We start from the raw sequence: 22660 nt of genomic DNA, 5'->3' as shown, positions 1-22660 counted from the left end.
CGGAGAGTTGTGATTCATCATCCAGGAGGCCCCAACTAGTGCAGGGGGCCCCCCAGAGGACCTGGAGCAGGCAGCTATCAAAGCTGTCCTGCAGCTGGTCTTCCTGCCCAGAACATGAGAGCCGCGAGTGACAAGAAGGCCAAGGGCGCCCTGGTAGAGTTTCTGGAGGACATTAACCATACCACCACTCCCAAGTAGATTCCGGACAAGGATGGCGTCTGGAGGACTCTGTACAAGGATTGCTCCGAGGACATGAGTGCCCTGAGGCAGATGAAATGATAGCTGCTGGTTGGAAGGCCCCACAAGCTACAGAGGCCAGAGCCCCCGGGGACACCCCTCCTAATTAGAAGACCCAGGTCCCCCTTCCTGGTGCAGCCAGCAAGGCTAGCATGGTAGTAAGCTGAGGGTCACAGAAATAGAGCCAGAGGCCAAAAAAGGGGCCGAGGAGGGCAGCCATGTGCCTCTGCAGAAAGTGATTCGAAGGACCCTTCTTCCATCAGAGCCTGCATCAGGATGGCAGAGGCGGAAGAGGACTTGGGTGGGGACAAATGACAAGGACAGTCCCCGAGTGCTGTGCTGCACACAACACTCCAGACGGGCTGCAAGGAAGGCCTGCAGAGACATGAATGAGGCAGAGGGTCCCCATAGAGTTCTTGGCCATGTGACTCTTTTGGACAAAACCAAGAAGGAGGTGACAGAGAAAGAGCACTTTGGTTTGATGAGCCTGTCCGTCAGAGGAGCCAGGAGCGACATCCCGACCTGGTGGTTCCTGTGGTCGAGAGGGACACACCTGATGAGATGCTCGAGGTCACTGACTCTTCTGGAGGTTGGTCCTAGAAGTGAGACGGCCAGGTCACCCGGAAGGATGTGGAGGACCCCAAGCTCTAGCCATCGTGGCCCATGGGATTTCATCAGACACCTAAACTCGCAGGGAGGTGTTGAAAATGGCTTCTGTGATGGAGTCGCTGGGCTGAAGGACAAGGAAGACAAGAGGTCCCGCTCCAGGTCCTGTCCGTCATGGCCGAGGACACCTCCGAATCGCATGAAGGTGGAGGAGGCAGGCCGCCAGGTGGCCTCCGTGGTCCTGAGGAATGCCTGAAACGTTAGGGAACCTGCTGGAAGGCATCTCCACCAGGGCTGAGCCCCAGACCCCCTCCAAGGGCAAGAAGGCTCCCTGGGGCCCGCTGGGGAGCTGGGGGGCGCGGGATGAGGAGGAAGATGGGGGAGGGGGCTGCTGGAGCTCGCGGCGCTCCCGGAGACCTAGGACGTGGCTGAGGTGATGGAGGGGAAAAAAGGAAAAGGCCTGGGAGAGCAGGAGGTTGATATTCTCCAAAGGCCACCTGGGGAAGATCTTGGCGCTGCAGGCCGCCCGCGGGAACCGGTAGTCCGAGGAGGCGTCGGAGGGGGTTTGGGACACAGGCTCGGAGGAGGCGTCGGAGGGCGCGGAGAGCGAGGAGTCCAAGTCCGAGGACCCGGCGGCCAGGAAGCCCCTGGCGCAAGCGGGCCCGCACGGCCTGCAGGGCCCTGGGTCGAGCAGGCGGCTTCAGCTCCCGCCCCGTCAGGGACCCGGCAAAGCCCGAGAGGAGGGGAGCGGCGGCCAAGGCTGGAGGGGCGCCCTCCCGAGACGAAAACCCAGGAGGAAGCGGCGGGAAGCAAGAGCAGGAAGGAGCGCGCGGGAGCCGGGACGCAGGCCGAGGCCGGCCCAGGGCTCAGCCGCCCGCGGGCTCCAAGTCGGCGCGTGGGAAGAAGACGGGTTGGGGCAGGAGGCTGCACCCCACGTGCAGCTAGGGCCGCCCCGAGGGGGCGAGGCTGCAGCTGCCGGTGCGGCCCCAGCTCCGAACGTCCTCCGCCCTGCCCGCCGCGGAGGCGACTCCGGTCGAATCATGCACTCCCAGCTCTTCTCTGCGCGCCGCCCTCCGCTCGCTCTCTGGTCCTTTCAGTCCCTGCTTTGCAGGTGGCGCGAGCGATCCTGATGCAAGAAGAATGTAAGGTGTAATGAGCGCCCGCGGAGGCAGCAGCCCCAGGTGACGGGACGGTCTCAGGGCCCACCCAGGCGGCTTGGCTTTGGGTCTCCCGGCTTAGCACAGGGGCGAGTGTGTCCGTGGACACACCGGGCACCGGGGGAGGCCAGCAGTGCCGGGGCGTTCTTCCATATCTCCCTGGAGCCCTGGTTCGTTCCAGACTCATGCTTTTGGCCAGCGTCCGCCACCCCAATCTGATGGGGGCTGGTCTGTGTGATGGAGGTTTCAACGAACAAGGAGAGTGTCAGGGTGCAGCTGAGCCAGGAAGCTGAACCTCCTGCTGGGGGAGGAGAGGATTCCAGGAAGAGAAGCCCGAGAGGCAGGGGGGTGTGCTCCTGGGGGAGGGGAGAAGAGGTGGGGGAGGGGGAGGGAGGGGTGGCGACCAGGGGACCGGGAGCTGGGGAGGAGGAGAAGGAGGAGAGGGAAAGACCCTGCCCAACTGAAGTGCAGCTGGTACAAACGCACCACCTTCTCAGGGCCAAGGCCTCCTGCTGGTGTCCACAGGCTGAATCTGACACTCGACCTGCCTAGTGTTTAACAGAAATCCCAATTATTTGCAAAGATTTTCAATTCAGAGCAGTTCACGAAAAATCCAGATTTCCAGGTTTTCTCAGTAGCAATGATGGGCATCATCCTTCCCACAGGTCTGTGGGTCCCTCGGCTGGCTGTCCACTGCGCCACCACCCCCAGCACTGATCTTGTAGCCCCTGACTTAAGATGACAATTTAAGGTGATAGGTTTCCCCAGTTCAGCATCTGGGTGAATTAAATGCCAGAAGGGACCCTTAGCAGGGACTTGTGAGGGGCTGAGTCTGGTCTGGGCCAGTGCTGAAGCTGCCCCAGGGCCCGTCTTTAGGAGGGCAGGAAATGTCCCCAGGAGGGAGTCGCAGCCTGGCCCTAGAGTCCACCCAGGTAACCCGGCCTGGCTCTGCAGAGCATCAGCACGCACTGTCTCAAGTGCAGATGCTTCTGGGTTGGAAGAAGCATCCCTGTAGTGACATTGGCACCAGCCCCTACTGCCCAGCGCAATGTTCTCCCTGAATCACCATCTCCATCTCTGCTCTTCCAGGTCCTCTTGTCCTGCAGCCATCTGTGTATCTGTGACCAAGACCCCATCCCCAGGAGGTCAGGAGGCACCCCCCACCCCTGCACATCTTGAGGGAGGCACAAAGGCCTGGGTGTGTCCCCACAGCCCAGCTGGACTGTCCGAGCCCCTCCTTGGATACCCAGGGACAGAAGCCAACTTGGGAGTTGCTGTTTGGGTCATGCTGGGAGATGGGACCCCCTCTGGGCTGCAGGAACCTTCCTGGGACAGCAAGTTTGGGGATCGGGCTGTCCTCAGCTGAGCCCCTCAACTGCCACTGACTATGGGGGCAACATTGGCCCTTACCTCCCTGAGCCTCAACGTCCTCATCTGTAAAATTCAACCTCAGATGTTCTTATGAAGTTTAGCTGTGATCGTTCAAGAAAAATATTTGGTACAGCCCCAGGTGCGAAGTATTCCATGGACAGAGGAGACTGGTGGGCAAAGAGTCGGATACGACTGAGTGACTGACACTTTCACTTTTTCACATGCAGGAGGTAAACATAAGCCTTGGCTTTGTGGTTGTTAGGAGCCAGAGGAATAAGATGGGGACTCTGTGTGGAGCGCCCTCTGCTGGACGATGATGACACAACAGCAGGGCTGCCCAGACCAGGGACCACTCTCCATCTCAGAACCTCTTGAAAAAAATGATGGAATGGTGATGCCAACACCGTAAAGAGGCTATTTGAGAACTGATTGAGCTAATGCGTATAAAATTACTAGATTAATGTGATGAACTAAAGGTAAGTGCAAATTCCTTATCTGGTGGCCTCCCCATCTGGACGTGGAGTTTATTAAGAAGGAAGTGGTGGTGGCATTAAGGCTGCCAGCTTCTGCTCTTGGAACACTTGCTCTTGGGGAAGCGTCTTGGAAAACCCAGCTGCTAAGTTTTGGGAAGCCTAAGCCACATGGAGAGGTCGTGGGCAGATGCTGCAGTTGACCATTCCAGCTGAAGCACTGAGAGTTTGTACACTCCTTATCTACACTATACCATTTTATGGAGGGTAAAGAATCCCACCCAGAACAGATCTCTTGTAGCAGAAGATTTAGATCTAATGGCTGAAAGAATCAAATACTGCCACGTGCTAAGTCACTGCAGTCACGTGCGACTCTTTGCAACCCCATGGACTGTAGCCCGCCAGACTCCACTGTCCATGGGATTCTCCAGGCAAGAATATTGGAGTGGGTTGCCATGCCCCCCTCCAGGGGATCTTCCTGACCCAGGGATTGAACCTGCGTCTCCTTCATTGGCAGGTGGGTTCTTTACTTTTAGCGCCACCTGGGAAGCCCAATCAAATACTACATATTTGTGATTTGGGCTTACTATGCCCCCAGGAAAGTGAACAAATCTGAAGCCTTTGGGGAACAGTTCAGGGAAGGACTTCACAGGATAAATAGGAAGCATGTACAGACAATTCATAGAACCGTCTACAGAAAACTTGGGTGCTATGCATGTGATGAATGACTCATCTTTTCATGGAATTTTTTTAATCCAGGGTTTTTTTTTGTTTTTTTTTTTTGGACAGCACCACAGCATGTGGGATCTTGGTTCTCCGACTAGGAATCAAACCCATGCCCCCTGCAGTGGAAGTGCAGAATCCTAACCACTGGACTGTCAGGGTATTCCTGGAAATTAAAAAAAAAATAAGTCTCAAGTACTTAGATTCTGAATCGATTACAACTAGGATTGAAACCATTGGCTGCAAGTTTCAAAGGTGCTGATGGGGGGACTTACCTGGTGGTCCAGTGGTTAAGAATCCACCTTCCAATGCAGGGGACGTGTGTTGGATCACTGGTGCGGAAACCAAGATTCCACATGCCTTGAGGCGAGTAAGCCTACACCCTGTATTAAGACCCAAGGCAACTAAATAAATTAATTAAAATTTAAAAATTTTTAGAAGTGCTGATGGGTGTATTTATTTGCTTGGGCTGCCAGAACAAAGCCCCACAGCCTAGGTGGCTGAAACAACAGAAATTAATTTTTCTGACAATTCTGAAGGCCAGGAGTCTGAGATTGAGCTGTCAGCAGGGGCTGGTTTCTTCTGAGGCTGCTCTCCTTGCCTTGCCTTGGTCCTCATAAGCTGTGCCCTGTGTATGTGTCCGTGTCCTAATTTCCTGCTCTTATACCTCCAGTCCTATCAGATTAGGACCTGGTAATCCAATTTAAGCTCATTTTAACATAATCGCCTCTCTAAGCATCCTATCTCCAAATACAGTCACATTCTGAGGTGCTGGGGTTAGGATTTCAACATATGAATTTGGGGAATGATGCAAGTCAGCATATAACAATAAGAAACTTGGGCCTGGAGAGACTGTTGTGGTTTTATTTTTTTTGGGGGGGTGCATACCATCAGGCATAAGGGATCTTAGTTCCCCAACCAGGGACTGAACCCACACCCCCCTGCATTGGAAGCACAGAGTCTTAACCACCGGACAACAAGGGAAGTCCCCTGGAGAGACTGTTGACACAAATATTTCCCAGACAGGTGGGGGAAGGTTCTGATTAGGTTTCAAGAATGTAAGATCCAAACAAACAGGAACCAGTGCCCGATTGTTCACTGCTGTGTCCCCATCGCCTTGAACTGTGTGTGGCACAGAGGAGGTTAGTTGAATGAATGAATGGATGAATGAATGAGAAGATTGCCTATCAGAGGCCACTTTAACCCCACTGGTTTTGGGTTGATCTCTTCTGAAATGTAACTCTTCACCCTGCAGTCATAATTCTTACAAAGTATGTTCTAAATGTTGGGGGTGGGAAATTTTATTTATCCATTGCATGTTTTTAAAATAGGAAGTAAAGCTCATTGCTCTAGCTGCAAATATTTAACTCCCTGACGAAAACATCACTGATCCTGTTATAATTAACTCACTTTGTCCAGAAAGTGGGGAGTCTCCTGGCGTTAAGAAATGGATGTGTGCTTTTTTTCTCCTTTTATAAGTTTATGCAAATAAAAGGAAAATAAGGTTATAGCAGCTTCATCTTCACATCAGCTACCTGGTGTCTGTGGATGTTTGAGCTTGGGAGCCTTGCTCTAGCATAATCTGGGAAGGAACATGGATCAGCCTGGTGTGTCTTGGCTACAAGTTACAGATAACCAAACTGACAGCAGACATAAACAATAAGCTTTTTTTCTCAGCTTTTTAATTAAAACTTTGGAGGAAAGAGTCTTTTGGATTTAATTAATCAAGCATGTTACTGAGAACCAAGAATCTATTCCTCCACTTGTTGGCTTGTTGCCTTATGGTTACAAATTGGCTGCCAAACTCCAGACATCACCTTCTCACACAACAAGCAAAAAAGCAGGGAGGTAGGTGTGATGACATAGTCTTTTCCTCTCATGCCTCTCCTCTTTTATCCAGCAGCAAAAATAATTCCCCAAAGCTTCCAGCACACTCATTGCCCAGAACTAGGTTACCACATACCAGTAGCTGCAAGTAGGTCTGGAAAACAGTGGAGCTGACCTTTTTAGCTATTATCAGTTCAGTTCAGTTCAGCCGCTCAGTCGTGGCTGACTGTTTGCGACCCCATGGACTGCAGCACGCCAGGCCTCCTTGTCCATCACCTATTATAGTATCATAGCAATACATGGGAAGAGGTTGGAAGTGATTGTCAGATTATCCAATCAACAGTATTAATGACTGAGGTGAATTCATGCACGGTGCAAAAATAATTTTTAAACAGTAAAAGAAAGAGAGAGAGACAAAGATGTCCCTTCTCTCCTGCACTTTCAATGAGAGGGATTCTACTTTTCATCATAAATCCTTCTAAAGAATCAACTTCAGACAAGGGAACTCCCTGGAAGTCCAGTGGTTAGGACTCTGTGCTTTCACTGTCAAGGACACTGGTCAGCGAACCAATTTCCCCACAAGCCACCTGGTGCAGCCAAAAGACAATCAATCAATCAATAAATCAAATCAGCTTCGATAAATCGACAGACTGAGAATAATCCCAAAACACCCATCTTATTTTCCTTTACAGCCAGAAGGCTTGAGTGAATTTTTCTGTTACCAACCTCCTCTGTTCTCTTTTCACTGAAGCCTGTCCTGGGAAAGAGATTTTGAACAGGAGTCTGGGAGATTCTCTTAGAAATTGTTGCAACTTCCAAAGAAAAATAACCTCTCAAAGAACCCTAGGTTTCTGATTGGCTGTGTTCCTTGATTATTTGTTGCCATGGTGATAGCAAGACTAAATAGCCTTTGTGTATTTTTTTTTTAAAGAATAAATAATTGTAGGTCTTCTCTATCAAATCAGGAAAAGATTATTTCTATCTTTACACAAACATTACAAAATAAAGGCCCAAGTCTTTTATAGACTTGCTTTTAGATAAAGAAATGGAAAGACTCAGACTTCCCTGATGGCCCAGTGGTTAAGAATCAGTCTGCCAATGCAGGGGAAATGGGTTCCATCCCTGATCTGGAAGAATCCCACATGCCACAATTACAGAGTTTGCACTCTAGAGCCGTCTCGCCACAATTAGAGAAAGCCCAAGCACAGCAACGAAGACCCAGTGCAGCCAAAAGTAAATAAATTTATTTATTTAATATAAATTTATATTAAATAAATTTATTTATTTAATAAATTTATATTAAATAAATTATATTATTTAATATATTAAATAATAATTATACAAAACATAAATATACTTTAAATTTTAATAGATTATTTTATTACTTATTAAAAATTAAAAATATATTTAAATAAATATATTAAAAATAAATTTTTTAAAGAAAGAAATCAAAAGTCTCATCTCAACTAAATTAACAAAAGCATTTAGCAGTGTCTGCTCTTCTACCTGTTGTGTTAATCGCTCAGTCGTGTCCGACTCTGAGATCCAGTGGACTGTAACCCGCCAGGCTTCCCTGTCCTGGAATTTTCCAGGTAAGAATACTGGAGTTTGTAGCCACCATTCCCTTCTCCAGGGGATCTTCCCAACCCAGGGATCTAATGAAACCTGGGTCTCCCGCATTGCAGGCAGATTCTTTACTGTGTCACTAGGGAAGCACAAAACACAAAGATGGAGGTACTGGGGATTGAACCCAGGGCCTCATGCATGCTAAGCATGCGCTCTACCACTGAGCTATACCCCCAGCTATCTCTGCAGTGGAAAGTATTAATATTAAATCCAGTGCGCTATCTAGTGGTCAGTGTGAGAACAGCAGGATTGAATTTACTTAAGTTGCTGTAGACACTATTATGGTAGTCCTAACAAATAATACAACGGACTCGTTCCTGGTAATCTTAGACTGATTGGGCCAGAACACTTGGCTGCTTTGACCAACAGAATATGACAGAAGTGGCATTATGCCAGTCCAGGACCTAGCTTTTAAGTGGACAGGCAGTTCCATCTTGATCTCTTGGAGACTTGAGCCTCCATGTAAGAAAAGCAACTACCGTAAGAACTTCCCAGGTGGCGCTAGTGGTAAAGAATCTGCCTGCAATGCAGGATACAGTCTGGGTGGGGAATCTGGGTGGGGAAGATGTCCTGGAGAAGAAAATGGCAACCCTCTCGAGTGTTCTTGCCTAGGAAATCCCAGGGACAGAGGAGCCTGGCCGGCTACAGCCCACGGGGTCACAAAGGGTCAGACACGACTGAACTCACACAGGGCATCCTGCTGTGATGAAGCCCTGGAGAATGAAAGGTCCAGACCTGTGAAGGAAGAATTTGTGTGCTTTGCCTCCTATCATAAATTTATGTGGGTAAATGTCAAATTAAGTTTGAGCGTTTTCAGGGTTTTTGTAAGAGCTTAATTGGTATATAATTCACATACCATAAAACTCACCCTTTTAAAGTGTACTAGTCAGTGGCTTGGGGTATATTCCCTGAGCTGCACAACCATCAGCACCATCAATTTTAGAGCATTTTTCATCACCCGAGAACAGAAATATTGAAGTATTCAAACAAAAACTTGTATATCTATGTTCATTATAGCCTTATTCATGACAGCCAAAACGTAGTAACAGTCCAAATGGCCATCAACAGATAAAATAAATAAAGTATGGTAGGAGACTTCCCTGGTGGTTCAGTGGCTAAGACTCTGGGCTCCCAAAGCAGGGGACCTGGGTTCCATCCCTGGTGGTTCCCATGGTTCCATCCATGTGGGAACTAGATCCCACATGCTAAAAGATCCTATATGCCACAACTAAGGCCAGGTGCAGCCAATAAATAAATATTTTTTAAAAAATCCAAAGTACAGCATATCCATAGAATGGAATGCTGTTATTTAGTCACCAAGTCGTGTCCAACTCTTTACGACACCAAGACTGTATCCTGCATTGCAGGCAGATTCTTTACCACTGAGCCACCAGAGAAGCCCTGCAAGGGACTATTATTCAGCCATAAAAAGGAACGAAGGACTGATACACGCTACTTCTTTTTGCCCCCACCATCCTTTCTGGCTCTCGCTTTTCTGATCCTATGGACACCTTTCTAGTAAATCTCTTGCATTAAATTTTCTCTGTTCAGAATACTTAGAGTAGCTTCTGTTGAGAAGCTGCAGCTCTGCAGAGCTCAATTTCTGCATTTTTATTGTGCACACAACACAGCTGCAAAGGGAGGAAGATGAAGAGTGGTTATTATGACAATGCCTCAACCAGAGAAGAACTCTAGGAAAATAGAACTTTTGCTCAACCTCTACCCACTCAGGCTCATCTGGGACAAAACCCCTTGTTCAGGAGTGTTTAGGGGACAGAGGGGAAAGAGAGGTGTGTGTTAGTCTGTGGGCCACTGAGACAATGGGCCGAAGAAGGGAACTCAATATTTTAGTCTGCTTAGGCTTCCAAAACAAAAGACCCACAGTTGGGTGGCTTTAACAACGGACATATATTTTCTCACACTTCTGGAGGCTGAGAAGTCCAAGATCAAGGTGCTGTTTTTTTCTGTGATGTTAACCCAAGAGATTCAGAACCAGCTCTTTAACATGCAAGTCCCCAGCTATTAACCAAGGGAGTGTGAAAAAGTGATTTGGAATTTTTAATAAAAATAATGTTTAAAATGTAAAAAAGAGGTAAAGATGTTCTTTCTCCCCCGCAGCTAGCTACATACAGAGATGCTGTTTTGCATAATAAAACATCTAAAGAATCCATCCCATAAGGAAGCAAACTGAGACCACCCATCTGGTTTTCCTGTGCAACCTGGAGGTCACCAACCTGGTCTGTTCATTTAAGACTGTCCTTGAAGGATAAGTTGAACAAAAGAGTCGTTGAGAGTCTCCTAAAAATTGTTGCCATGTCTTGAGAAAAATAACCTCCGGGAGAAACCTGCAGTTCTGATTGGTTGTCTTCCTTGATCATTTGTTGCCATGGTGATAACATCATCTCTATTATTAAAAGGAATAAATACATGTCGGTTTTCTCTCTCCATCAGAAGAGTATGGTTGGCATTTTTCTTCCACAAATATAGTGAATATAAAAGCCCGTGACTCTGCCAGATTTCTTAATTTTAAGAAGGACATTGAGAATCGTATCTCATTTAAGAGAGCCAATGCACTCAGCCGCGTGTAGTCAGATCTGCACAGACAGGTCTAGCTATGGTCACCGCAATGGCGATGAGCTGTAATCCTAACTTCATCACAGCGCCTGCTGGTGGGAAATGAGAGAACAACAGGGCTGACCCGGCTAGAAGAACCGCTTCCCTCCTTTCCTCTCTGGACCTCTCACCACCACCACCTACCTGGTCAGACTCGCGGTGGAGGACTGAGCGAGGACGCAGATCCCTGGAGATTCTGCAGAGGGTGGAGGGAATACCCCCTCGTCTCTCAGCACACAGTATGGACACCTACTGTATGCCAGGCATTGTGTTAAGCCTTCCACACTAGCCAATCTCATTGCAACTCCCTAAGGAGGGAATATGACCTCTTGACTTTCTGCAGATGTGGACTTCAAAGACAGAGAGGTTAAGTCTCTTGCACAAAGTCACACAGCCAGAAACTGGAGGAGCCACAAGTTAGTTAAACCCAGATCTCTCTGACTCTGGGCTTCCCAGGTGGCTCAGTGGCAAACACTCCGCCTACCAATGCAGGAGGCACACGAGGCACAGGTTCGATTCCCAGGTCTAGAAGGTCCCCTGGAGTAGCAAATGGAAACCCACTCCACTATTCTTGCCTGGAAAATTCCATTACAGTCTGCAGGGTGCAGTCCATGGTTTCACAGTCGGCCATGACTGAGTGAGCATGCATGCTCTCTGACTCTAGGCAGAGAAATTCAGCCCAAAGGAAGTGCGGTGGGCTTCAGAAGCCTCCCAGTTTACCTTTGAGAGAGAATATCCAGCAAGAGACTTTCAACATCCATCCATGGAACAGTCCTAGTAAATTGTGACTAACAGTTATTGAGCACCTGTTACATGCTCTATTCTTGGCTAAGCACTTGAGATACATAATCTTACTAAATTCTCCTGATTGATAACTCATATCTGCCTGACTCCAAGGGTTCTGCTCTTCTGAAGGATTTGGATGAGAGTGTAGCCCTGACTTGATGCAAAAAGTGTTTTCTGGACCTAGGCGACAGCTGTGCCATTTTCTGATTACAGTCCCTCTGTATCCATGGGTTCCCCATCCATGGGTTCAACCAACCTCAGTTCAAAAATATTTGAAAGAATTCCAGAAAGATCCAAAAAGCAAAGCTTGAATTTGTGAATAGTTGCTCCAACAACTATTTACATAGCAAATACACTGTATTAGGTATTATAAGTAATCTAGAGATGATTTAAAGTCAATATGAGAACATCCATGGCCTATACCCACATACTGTTCCATGTTATGTAAGGGACTTGAGCATCTCAGGATTTTGGTATCTAATGGGAGAGTCGGGGGCGAGATCCTGGAACCAATTCCTTGCGGAGACCGAGAGACAACTGGTAGCTACTTGGTTTTTTGTGTGTGTCACAGTTATCTATTGCTGCATAACAAATCACCCCCAATACCTGCTGGCTTGAAACAACAGCTATTCATTTTGCTCAGAAAACTGCAATTCAGGGAAGGTAATAACAGTACTCTGCTCCACACGGCATCACCTGCTTTCACGATGGCACACTTTGGGAGACTTCCCTGGCCATCCAGCGGTTAAGACTGCACTTGCAATGTAGGGGATACAGGTTAGATCCCTGGTTGGGGAACTAAGATCCCACATGCTGTGTAGCATGGCCAAAATTTTTTTTAAAAATGGCACACTCACGTGACTGTGTCCTCACACTCATGTGAGAAGTTCAGCTGGAACTGAGGGCTCGAGTCTTCATTTCCTCCTCTTCCTCTGGCTGCTTGAGCTTCCTTACAGTATGGCAGTTGGAGTCCAAGAGCAAGTGTCCCAAGAGAACAACTCGGAAGTGAGCTAGCTTTGGAATTACATAACATCACTTCCACTTTATTAGTCAAGGCAGTCACCAAGGCTAAGTTCCCAAGGAAGGAGACACAGACTCCACTCTTAATGCAGGAGTAGCAAGGTTCTAGAAGCCTTGTTGCAGCCATAGATGGTTTTTGCAGCCATTTCCAGAAAAGAAGATCTGCCATACTCTTGAAGGCAGCCTAGGGCAGAGTTAAATCTCCCCCTGCATCTCTCCTTGCTCCCTCTCTAGGAGGAGGGGACATTTTACTGCGGGGAAGATGGGAAGCTGAAGATTCTGCCTAGCTTTGGTCTTGAAACCCTAAGAATCCAAGAACTTAAAAATTGTTTTGAGGACAAAAGGTGTCATTTGGGGAGAGGGTATCTTTTTGGGAGAATATTTAAGGATTCATGGGCTGGATCTGCCTTTTATTCAATAGCTTATCAAAGACCTCCAGATAACTCCATGGATAATTCCAGAGGCAGAATAGCACCAAGGTCAAGATCCTGGAAAAGACCCTGATGCTGGGAAAGATTGAGGGCAAGAGGAGAAAGGGGCAACAGAGGATGAGATGGTTGGATGGCATCACTGACTCAATGGACCTGAGTTTGAGCAAACTCAGGGAGATGGTGAGGGACAGGGAAGCTTGGTGTGCTGCAGTCCATGGGGTCTCAAAGAGTCGGACATGACTTAGCGGCTGAACAACAACAAGATCCCAACCTTTGGGGCCAGGCAGGCCAATGTCCAAACCCAAGCTTTGCCACTATCTTTGTATCCCTGGTGGAGAAGGAAATGGCACCCCACTCCAGTACTCTTGCCTGGAAAAGCCCACGGATGGAGGAGCCTGGTAGGCTGCAGTCCATGGGGTTGCAAAGTGTCGGACACAACTGAGCGACTTCACTTTCTTTCTTTCTTTAGTTCCTTTTGGAGAAGGAAATGGCAACCCACTCCATTGTTCTTGCCTGGAGAATCCCATGGACGGAGGGGCCTGGTGGGCTGCAGTCTATGGGGTTGTAAAGTCGGACATGACTAAGCAACTAACACATACAAACTATGATTGCATAAGCAAAAGTCTTTGTTCTTAGAAAATTCACATTTAAGCATCTAGAGGTAATCTGACATGAGGTCTGCAACTTATTATCAAATGATCCAGAAAATATGTACATAAATGTATCCATGAATAATACTGATTCTTGGTTGTTCATTTCAACATGTCTGAATGCAAACCTCCTCTTCAACAAATGTCAGTCAGGCAGCAGTCAACCTGCAGATGTCATTGGCTATCTGCATGTATCTAACCTTGGGCATGGGTGACAGTGACTTGGAAGCACATCCTGGAGACAAAAACAGAGCATACTTTAAGAAAGGTTGCATCATGGTGGCACAGACAATGATGTCTTAGGACTTTCTTGGTGGTCCAGCATTCAAGACTCTGAGCTTCCAATGCAGATGGCGCAGCTTTCATCCCTGGTCAGGGAACTAAGATCCCACATGTTGCACAGTGGGGCCAAAAAGCAAAAGGAAAGAAAGAAAGAACAATATTTTGAGCAGCAATGACCCTGAGCGAAAAAGTGAATCTTCAGTAACCTAGAAATAATCCAGAGAACAAACTGATATAGTATTAGAATCGACCTCAGTAGCAGGCTTCCCTGGGGGCTCAGACAGCAAAGAATCTACCTGCAGTGTGAGAGACCCGGGTTCGATCCCTGGGTCGGGAAGATCCTTGGAGAAGGGAATGGCAATCCACTGCAGTATTCTTACCTGGAGAATTCCATGGACAGAGGAGCCTGGCGGGCTACAGTCTATAAGATGGCAAAGAGTCAGATATGACTGAGCAAGTAACGCTTTCAATAGGAGGCTGGATTGAAGATCATTTATAAAAAATCACCTTGTCAATAGACCCTGGGCTGCTAGAGAATGTTGTAGGAAATTGGGCTCCTTTCACATTGTCAGCAAAAATACTTTAAAATACCTAGAAATAATCCTATCCCACATTCAGTTCAGTTCAGGTCAGTCACTCAGCCATGTCCGACTCTTTTGGACCCCATGAATCGCAGCACGCCAGGCCTCCCTGTCCATCACCAACTCCCGGAGTTCACTCAAACTCATGTCCATCGAGTTGGTGATGCCATCCAGCCATCTCATCCTCTGTCGTCCCCTTCTGCTCCTGCCCCCAATCCCTCCCAGCATCAGAGTCTTTTCCAATGAGTCAACTCTTCACATGAGGTGGCCAAAGTATTGGAGTTTCAGCTTTAGCATCAGTCCTTCCAATGAACACCCAGGATTGATCTCCTTTAGGATGGACTGGTTGAATCTCCTTGCAGTCCAAGGGACTCTCAAAAGTCTTCTCCAACACCATAGTTCAAAAGCATCAATTTTCTGGTGCTCAGCTTTCTTCCCAGTCCAGCTCTCACATGCATACATGATCACTGGAAAAACCATAGCCTTGACTAGACTATCCCACATTAGTAGGCGTCAAATGAGGAAATTTCAAAAGAGGACATGCCAATTCTTCCCCAAAGTTAATTCTTAAAGTTAAGACGATCATAGTTTTAAAGATCCATAAAGTTATCAGTTTTACAAAATCAGCCTCTCTTACAGCTAGAAGTGGCCATGAACAATTTTAGACCAACAGGATACAAGCAGAAGTGACATTTGCAATGTCTGGGTCATCTCCTGTGGCAATAAATGTCCACTGTCCATCGAATCTTGTTTCCTCTTCTTGGGCAAATGGCCAGATAGGTTTCCCAGTCTCTTTTGCAGTTACAGCTGGCCGTGGGTCTGGGTTCTAGCCAATGAAATGCGGTCAAAATACATGCGCTACTTCCAGGACAAGTAACCACATGATGCTCTATGCCCTCTCTTTTCACAAATTCTGGCTGGATAGAGGATCCAGAAGAGAAGTCTGAGTGTGCAGGGGATGCATGCGTGCGTGCTAAGTTGCTCACTCGCATCCAACTCTGTGGCCCTGTGGACTGTAGCCCACCAGGCTCCTCTGTCCATGGAGATTCTCCAGGCAAGAATACTGGAGTGGGTTGCCATGCCCTCCTCTGGGGGATCTTCCTGACCCAGGGATCTAACCTGCGACTCTTACATCTCTTGCATGGGCAGGCAGATTCTTTACTGCTAGCGTCACCTGGGAAACCCGCTGGGGAGAGCACGACCATAAAAGAAAAGGAACTGGGGCTCTGTAGACCATCTGCCTAAAAGGAACTGCTATGTTAGGCATAGTATAAGTGAGATATATAGTTTTGTGTTAAGACACTGAGACTTAGTTTATTTGTTACAGCATCTCGAATTACTTACCCTAACTACTGAATCTTCTCAGTGACAACCCTAAATGCTCTTCTTTTAAAAATATATTTATCTATTTATTTATTTGGCTGCACTGGGTCTTTTTTGCAACGGGTGGGATCTTCGATCTCCACTGCAGTATGTGGGATCTTTAGTTGTGGCATCTGAATTCTTAGTTGCAACATGTGGGATCTAGTTCCCTGACCAGGGATCAAACTTGGGCCCTGTGCATTGGGGAGCATGGAGTCTTAGCCACTGGACCACCAGGGAAGTCCCTAAATGCCTTTCTTGGCCTGTTTTTTGCCTTCCTGCTAATTGGGGCTTTCCAGGTGGCGTTAGTGGTAAAGAACCCGCCTGCCAATGCAGGAAACATAAGAGATACAGTTTTGATCCCAGGGTCGGGAAGATCCCTCAGAGGAGGGCATGGCAATCCACTCCAGTATTCTTAGCTGGAGAATACCTCCTCACAGACAGAGGAGCCTGGAGGGCTGCAGTCCATGGGGTTGCAAAGAGTCAGACATGACTGAAGTGACTTAGCCTATTTAGCAACTGTAACAGCTGCTTGGGTGCAGACGTGGAAGCCACACATAGAAGACACTAGGGCCAACACTCCAGCCCCGGATGCCCTCACACAGTAATGCTGGGATGAATCAGCTTCAGAAGGAAGGTGAATTTGAGGAAACTTCTTTGGGAGAAAAAGTTTGGGGACAAAATAGAAACAAGAAAAGCAAGGGGCTTGGGCTTCCCTGGTGTCTCAGATGGTAAAGAATCTGCCTACAATGCAGATGTGGGTTTGATCCTTGGGTTGGGAAGATTCCCCTGGAAAAGGGAATGGCAACCCCTTCCAGCAGTCTTGCCTGGAGAATCCCATGGACAGAGGAGCCTGACAGCTATAGTCCTTAGGATCACAGAGATTCAGACACGACTGAGCTAACATGACAGACTAACACACACACACACACACACACACACACACACACACACAGAAAGGGATTAAGAATGTCTCCCCATATCATAGACAACTTAACTCTCCTCCTTTTTTCTTTCCCCCAGGAATTTCCCAAGAAAAATCCAAAACATTTCCATGGGGTGGACCTTTTACCTACCACACATCCCTCTCTCTTGCTAACCCAGCCCCAGCATTGACCAGGTGTCAGGTAACAAGGTGCTCAAGGAAAGCCAGTCTTGTCCCAAAAGGTGAACCCTGATTGGTCTAAACCTTGTTCCTGTTCGCTAGCGATTGACTTAGGTGTGATCATGTGATCCATTATGTGCCAATTAAACTTGAAGGGGTTTTGAGAAAAGATTTATTCTCTCTGATAAAGGGAAATAACAGAATCTTATTCCATTCCATCCTGACTTCAGTTACTGCCTTGGGAAGTAAGGTCTGAAGCTGTGGCAGCCATTTTGCCACCATAAAGCAATGAGCTTAAGACAGAAAATACTGAAGATACCAGAGCAGAAGGAGAAAAATGTCTGGGTTCTTTGTGACATCGTCAAGCCACTGAACCAATCCTGGTCTCATCTGCCTCCAGACCACGTGAGATAACCATTAAGATTTTTAAAGAAAAGGTAATGTAGTAGTAATTGCAGATAGGTGATCAATTTAAGGATACTTGGAGCAATAACTATAACAATGCAAAGAGGTGGAGTTCAAAAAAGCAACCATCAATAGCAACAAGGACACTCAGAGCCCAGATCTTCATTTCTAACATCATTCTCCAACAAAAGGGGCCAAGGTTCCTTAGAGAAATGATTGATTCTAGGACTGAAGCAGGAACTATACAATCTGAGTCTGAAACAGTTTATAAGGCAAGAAAGTAAGGAAGTGCTAACACACACACAGACACACACACATACACACCTACACACACATGATGAGGCTGGTAGAATCAGTAGGTCACAATGAGCATAACTTCTGCAACATGAAATGGAATAGTTTCAAAAACATCAAGAGTGCCTTGCCCATAATAAGACTAAGTTCTGTTTCTGAAATTTTTGTTTCAGACTAAATATATAGTTTCTGAAAATATATGTATGTATATGAAATATGGCTGTGTTATGATGTAAAATGTGGTTCTTATTGTGAAGCTCATCCAAAACAATTTGAGGGACTTCCCTGGTGGTCCAGTGATTGGGGTTCCATGCTGCCACTGCAGGGGGCACAGGTTCAATCCCTGATCAAGGAACTAAGATTACACACGCCATGGGGCATGGCCAAAGAAAAACCAAAGACAAACAAACAAACAAAAAAACAATTTGAAATGATCAAGGATATATTTAAGAGCAGAATTGCTAGATTTTTAGCAAATGTACATGTCCAAGTTGTCTATAGAGGTGATCAATTAGCGCTCCATGACCAAGACCATGATATGGTCACCATGTTCTGTTTCCTATATCTTCTTCAGAGGCACACAAGAAAATGCACTTCTCTATCCCTCAGCGGTTTCATGGGACCATGTGGCCGGTTCTGGACAATGAAATGTGAGCTGAAGTGACAGATGTCACTTCGACTAAGACAATGAAAACTCCCTGGGACATTCTCTAGTCTCCTTTCTCCTGCTGTGGCAACAAAGAGGACTTCAGGGGAGAGAGAAGAGACTGGGACACTGAGTGACCACATGGAGGACAGCTGTACCATGGAGAGACTAAGACCCTAGGTGGATTTTATGTGAATGAGAAAGAAACTTACTGTGTTAACTGAGGTTTTTGCACTTGTTACTGTACTATAACCTAGCCTGTTCTCCAAGGGACACTCACTAGAGTCTCTGTATCAATATATTCTCCCAGCAGCACTGCAGGAGAATTTCCACCTCCCCATTTTTATCTAGTTATTTTAAAAAAATATTTATTGAGCACTTGTTATATTTCTGGCTCTACTTTTGGTACTGAAGATACAACAGTAAACAAAATAGAAAGACCAGACCCAAGCTTCCCTGGTGGTTCGGTGGTAAAGAATCTGCCTGTCAATGCAGGAGACACGGGTTTGATCCCTTAACCAGGAAGACCCCACATGCTGCCAGAGTAACTAAGCCTGTGCACCACAACTACTGATTCTGTGATCTAGAGTCCGAGAGCTGCAACTAATGAAACCAGGCATGACAACTGCTGAAGCCCACAGCACTCTGGAGCCCGTACTTCACAACAAGAGGAACCACTGCAATGAGAAGCCCATGCACCACAACCGGACAGTAGCCCTCCACTCTCTGCAATTAGACAAAAGCCTGTGCAGCAAGGAAGACCCAGCACAGGCAACAGTAAATAAATAAATAAACAAAAATTAAAAAAAAAAAAAAGAAGACCAGACCTCATGGAGCTTGTATTCCAGTGGGAGAATCAAATTGTAAAAAGAATAAATAAGAAAAGTATATCTTATTTGAGAAGATTGTCATGCCTGTGAAAAAATAAGGCAAAGGAAAGGGAATTTGGAGTGTTGGGTTACAATTTTAAATGGGATGATCAAGGGAGGCCATCACTGAGGACGTGTCACTTGAACAAAGCTAAGGAGGAGACAAACCACATGACTATTGTGGGGAGAGTATTTGAAGGAGAGGAAATAATACAGAGGGTCATACACAGGAATCAGCCATATGTGTTCAAGGAAAGAGGCTGATATGGCTGAAAGAGAGAGCATGAAGGTGAGAGCGTAGGGAGATGAGGTCAGAGAAATAACAAGGTCACCAGATGCTGGTATGGGCCCAGCAACAGATATTATTGGGCTCGGTGACTGTCCAGTCGATGTGAACTGGTGTGTTATTGTGATTTTAATTTGAATTTCCCTGACAATAATGGGGTTGAGCTTTAGTTGACTGATCCTTCCTAAAGTTCAGAACACTTGAAGCTGCCATCAAGATTCTTGCTGGGCTATAGCATAAGACACCCCAAAGCCTGGAAATCCAGGTGGTCCCCTGTACAGTCACTTAAAATCATTTCCCAGTCCTGGAAAGAAAGCACTTTGAGATTAGGATCATCAGATTTAGCAATTAGAAATTCAGGACTCCAGTTGAATTTGAGTTCCAGATCAACAAAAAATATATTTTAGTATAAGTATGTTCCATGCAACTTTTGCTTAAAAATATTACATTGAGTGAAATAAGCCAAGACCAGAAAAATGCATGCTATATGGATTCCATTTCTACAAAATTCTAGAACAGGCAGAACTCATCTCCAGTGACAGAAGCCAGAACAACAGTTGCTTGAGGGGAACAGGAATCGACTGGAAAGAGCCACAGGGATCTAACTTCTGGGGTGAGGGAAGTGTTCTATAACTCGTCTTGGGTGGTGATTACATGGGTGTATACAATTCAACTGAACACTTAAGATCTGTGGCATTTTACTGAGTGTAAATTATATCACACATACAAAAAATACAAAAAAGAGAGAAAAAGTCATACAATTGGCTCTGAAGCAGTCAGAGGTATGGAAGTAGGACATGCTGATTGGTTAACACCTGAACCACGTGACCTCTCACTAAATTAGGCACAAGAGTCGGCTTCCACCAAAACAAGGGCAGTAACCAAAGAGAGGACATGTATATGTTATAAACAAGTGATCCAAAATACTGGTGGCTTAAGTGATATAGAAGTTTATTTCCCTCTCAAATAAAAGTTTGGCCCTGGGGAAGGAAAGATGGGCTCTCAGGAAAATCATCAAAGTCCCAGGTGAGAACGGTCACCGTTGGTCTCATGCCGCCCTACCAGCAGGCAAGAAGAAAAGGGAAGGTATGTCCTCTCCCTTTAAGGGTATACCCAGAAGTTTCATGTATCTCTTCTGCTCACATCCTTTTGGACCAGAATTCTGTCAGATGAGGACTCATAACTGCAAGGAAGGTTAGGAAATGTTGTTTTTACTTAGGATGGCAATGTGCCCAACTAAAATTCTATTAGGCTGGGAAACAGGGAAAATGGATAATGGAAAACAAGTAAGGTCTCTCTCACTGGTCGTATAATGTGGTTAAGAGTGTGAGGTTTTCAGTCAAACTGCTGGGGTTAAAATCCTGACTCTGCCTCCTACTGGGTGACCAGAGGCAAGCTACTTCCCTTCTCTGTTCCTGGTCAATGCTTTATACCTTTCAGATCTCATTAATTCCAGTGGCAATAAAAGTTTCAAATGGTGGAAAGTGAAAGTAACAAATTCATAGGGAGGTTGTAAGAATTAAATGAAATAACAGCAGGTGAAATGGTGCCTGGAACACAGTATGTGTTCAAACGTGCTGATAGTAGTATATCTATCATTTCATAGTGAAAGAAAAAAAGAAAGTGAAGTCGCTCAGTCGTGTCCAACTCTTTGCAACCCCATGGACTGTAGCCTACCAGGTTCCTCCCTCCATGGGATTTTCCAAGCAAGTGTACTAGAGTGGGTTGCCATTTCTTTCTCTAGGGGATCTCCCCAACTCAGGGATCAAACAGGGGTCTCCCACATTCCAGGCAGACACTTCAACCTCTGAGCCATCAGGGAAGCCCACCTAAGTAATTCAGAAGGTAAGGTCTTCCTGGTAGAAACTGAGACTCAGAGACAGGGAGAGGAGAAACAGGGAGAGAGAGCATGAGTGTGACTTCCTTTGCTTATTTGTTCAGCAAATGATGACTGGGTCCTTGGCCCTCTCTGTTTCAGGGCCAACGCTGATGACCAAGACAGAGTTTAGCCTGGGTCACATCCATCACAAATTCTTTAGTTTTAAGTGACAGAAACTCAACTCAAACCAGCTTGGGATAAATGGGACATTTTAATAGCTCATATCATCAAAATCCTGGCATGAGGCAGCTGGCCTCAAGCTGGAATCCGTGAAGGGAATGGCAACAGGATCTCTCACTCCACCTCTTCATTGCTTCTCCCTGGAATCAGTTTTATTCTTTCCTCAGAGTGTGAAAAATGTCATAGATAGGTCCAGACCTATTTCTTCACAGCCTCACCACACAAAAGGAAAAGACTTCCTGCCCCCAAAAGACTAGATCCAAAAACCCAGGGAAGGCCTCTCATTGGCTCAGCCTACATGCTGTTCCAGGTGTAACATAAAGACTGGTCCAGCTTGACTCACGTGCCACTCGTCAGCCAATCACTGAGAGGGGGTAGAGCACAGACGCAAATATAGCCCTAATTCAAAACAAGAGAAATTGGGGGGCAGGAGGGGTTGCCGTTTCTGAGCGCCCGTAAATAGTCTCAGCTAACTTTCCCACTCTTCTTCCTTCTGTGGTTGGAAACTTAGAACAAGGAGTGCAAGACTCAGGTAGTCTACAAGACAGCAGGACAATGGCTGGGAAGTTTGGTCTCCCCCGCCCAGTCAAGCACAGATCCCCGAATTACAGCAGGCGCCCCACTGAGGCTTATTGAATGAATGACTGAATACCTTGTTCCCAGGGCTGTCCTGGAACGGCCCGTTTCACAGACCCTGAACCGATTAAAAGTGAAGTGAAGCGAGGAGAGGGGCTTCGCACACCTGTGGAGTGTGTCTCACGGTGCAGACACCTGCCCCTACGGGCGAAGAGTGGAACTTTCAGGCTAAAAGCTGAACCTTGAAGACCCCGCCACCCCGAGGGCCCAATTGGGGGCGAGGCTTCCGACCAGCATTTTGGATTGCACCATCTTCCATTTGTCAGAGGGGAGAACCAAGAAAGTACTTCTGTACCTTCCGCCACCCTTTTTACCATTCCCTGACCACGAAGACGATGTATTGGCTTCTATAGCAGTCATACAATTTCCCCCTTCGCCTCATTACGCCTCATGGCTCCACACAGTCACACACTTCAGGCTGCCCACCGCCACCACGCAGTGGCTCGCCCCAGTTTGACGCATTGCAGGGAAGGCCGGACCAATCGGCACCGCGTTCTTATTTCCGCCGTGGCCCGGACCCAATAGCGGCGCGTCTCACACATGGACGCGTCACGCGCCAGCCGAGCGGTGCCCCTCCGCCGAGGAGGAAAGTAGAGTGGGCACAGGGGGCGGGGCGCA

General features: G+C 46.9%; 2 long non-coding RNA genes and 1 other non-coding gene across 3 annotated transcripts; 1 reads left to right on the top strand and 2 right to left on the bottom strand.

Annotated features, from left to right (window-relative positions):
- The first annotated feature begins 1235 nt into the window (after positions 1 to 1235).
- LOC139029823 (uncharacterized) lies at positions 1236 to 10518 on the top strand. The gene is made up of 3 exons (XR_011482053.1): positions 1236 to 2024; positions 3090 to 3847; positions 10136 to 10518. It is a non-coding gene; the product is annotated as an uncharacterized lncRNA (long non-coding RNA).
- On the bottom strand, positions 8121 to 8192 carry TRNAA-AGC (transfer RNA alanine (anticodon AGC)). The gene has a single exon. It is a non-coding gene; the product is annotated as a tRNA-Ala (tRNA).
- Positions 10519 to 21418: 10900 nt separating the features above from the next.
- Positions 21419 to 22577, bottom strand: LOC139029822 (uncharacterized). Its single transcript, XR_011482052.1, has 3 exons — positions 22338 to 22577; positions 22059 to 22183; positions 21419 to 21546 (listed from the first exon to the last, which is right to left on the bottom strand). It is a non-coding gene; the product is annotated as an uncharacterized lncRNA (long non-coding RNA).
- Between the last annotated feature and the right edge of the window lie 83 nt (positions 22578 to 22660).

The sequence above is a fragment of the Odocoileus virginianus genome, chromosome 20 (genome assembly GCF_023699985.2).
Source record: "Odocoileus virginianus isolate 20LAN1187 ecotype Illinois chromosome 20, Ovbor_1.2, whole genome shotgun sequence".
Lineage (NCBI taxonomy): Eukaryota > Metazoa > Chordata > Mammalia > Artiodactyla > Cervidae > Odocoileus > Odocoileus virginianus.
This window is presented reverse-complemented; position numbering and strand designations above follow the sequence as displayed.